Source organism: Gekko japonicus, unplaced genomic scaffold, assembly GCF_001447785.1.
Source record: "Gekko japonicus isolate JY-2015 unplaced genomic scaffold, Gekko_japonicus_V1.1 scaffold297, whole genome shotgun sequence".
In the NCBI taxonomy this organism is placed as follows: Eukaryota; Metazoa; Chordata; class Lepidosauria; order Squamata; family Gekkonidae; genus Gekko; species Gekko japonicus.
Window position 1 is genome coordinate 420,520 of NW_015162486.1, and position 2,171 is coordinate 422,690.

Consider the following 2,171-nt stretch of genomic DNA (forward strand, 5'->3'; position numbering starts at 1 on the left):
TTGCACTGGCATAGAACGTGCCATTTCTTGAATGGTTCTGTTTAAGCGTTCTGCCATTCCATTTTTTTGAGGAGAATAAGGAATTGTAGTCTTATGTTCAATTCCTTCTTGTTCCATGAATCTTTGGAACTCACTGCTGCAGTATTCTGTGCCATTATCTGTGAACAGCACGTCTGGCGCTTTGCCAAATTTGTTTTTAACAGCAGCAACATAGCATTTAAACTTGTCAAGCACCTCATCTTTGCTCCTAAGCAGGTAGGTATAGACATATCTGGATTTTCCTTCCAGAAAACTGACAAAATACTTGTTGCCACCAGCAGATTCCTTTATTGGACCAACCAAATCAGAGTACACGCACTCTAGAAAATTGGTATTGGGGTCATGAGCTCTATTTTTATAAGAGGGAGCTGTGGCTTTAGACTTTAGGCAAATATCACAGCCATTTCTCATGACATCACATTCTCCTGCTTCAATATTGCATTCCTTCAATAACTTTTCCACACTTTTCACATCTCTATGTGCAAACTTTACATGCCACATGAATAAACAGTCTTTGTGGTTCCCGCCCACCCAGTGGTTCAAAAGCCCCTAGGCAAGTAGTTAAATGGGTACCCACTCCTAGGAGCAGGGGGCCACCTTCCTTCCAATGAATTGGAGTGCAGCAGCGGCAGAAGCTGAGTGCTGGCGGCGGACATTGAGCGGTGATCCAGCAAACATGGTGGCAATCCGGCAGCAAGCAATGAGCGACCTGGGCGGATATTGGTCCAGGAAACACAGCAACGTGACGACGTGGCACAGTCAGAACCAATGGGATGGAGACCAGCTACTACAGCCGTTGCACAGCCGCACGTCGTAAGGACCACTCCAGAAGGAGTCACTGTGAGAGAAAAGACCTCGCCGAGACACTGTCGCCTGGAAACAAGAAAGAACCCACCATGGAAAAAGAACAACACAGGAAGATCACTGCTGCTTAGATGCCTGGTAGGCACTCACCCCTCCCCTTGCACTGTGGCCCTAGTTAGGTGATTTAAATGTCTCTGTAAACTGCTTCGAGCCTTCAGGAAGAAGCGGTATATAAGTTGAATGTGTAAAAAAATGTAAAAAAAATGGTTGCATTCAGCTGATCTGGTTTAGCACACCAGCCCATCATTTTCCATTTCATCTAAATCAGTATCAGCAATATTTCTCAGGTAATGAAAACCATCCTTTTCTTCAAGCATCACATTAAATCCATTTTCACTCCAAATTTTTCCATGGCTTGGTCTGAGATCAATATTAAGACCATTTTGCATGATTCTCTTTGTGGATATGAGATTATGGCCCCTGCCACATGGGGGGGGGGAGTACAGCCAAAAGAAACATGCGGTGGCGGGATCACATAGATCCCCTGAGCTGCCGCACAGTTCCTCCCTGGCACGATCAGATGCCAGGGGGAGGCGGTGATCCCACAGCCACGCTTGCTGCGGTGCTTCAGTTAAGTCCTCCTCTGTAGGAGGTTCTTTTTTGCAGCGGCTTTCCCGGGTTTAGGGACGGATCGGGGACGGGTGCGTGCCGCTTCCCAGATGTTGCGGTGAGATCGTGCCCATTTGCTGTGCCCCCGATTCGTCCCTCTCCCGGGCCAAAGTCTCCCATGTGACCGGGGCCACAATACAGCAAGCAGCATATGAATCCAACCAGTCCAAAAAGGGTAGTGGAGCACATTCAAAGTTGGCCGAAAGGTAGCTTGATAGGAAACAGCCTTACCTCCTTCAGATGAATATCTGAAAGACAGGAAGTGAGAGAGGCTTTAGATCCTCTCTGCCTAACTCCCATTGGATACTCCCCTATTCTTATACTCTACTCGGCTCATCTGCCCTCTCTTCTAACCCAGTCCAAGTCTTACAACTACTCTTGGATTTCTACCAACTTGGTGAAATATCATAATTGGCAAAAATTATCATATGGTCATGAAAAACACGCATATCTTATCTGGGTTTCCCCTTGCCAAGGACACCCCAACTCTACTGGGTTAAGTTTTCCTGTGCTGGAACTGTTCCTACACCCACTTCTACTTTGGCCCAGTACTGACATGGCCTGTCTCACGACAGCATCCAATTTAGAACCAAACCTTCCATGACAATCATTCTTTATTCCTTATTCTCCCCCCCCCCCCCCCCACACACCCTACCCTG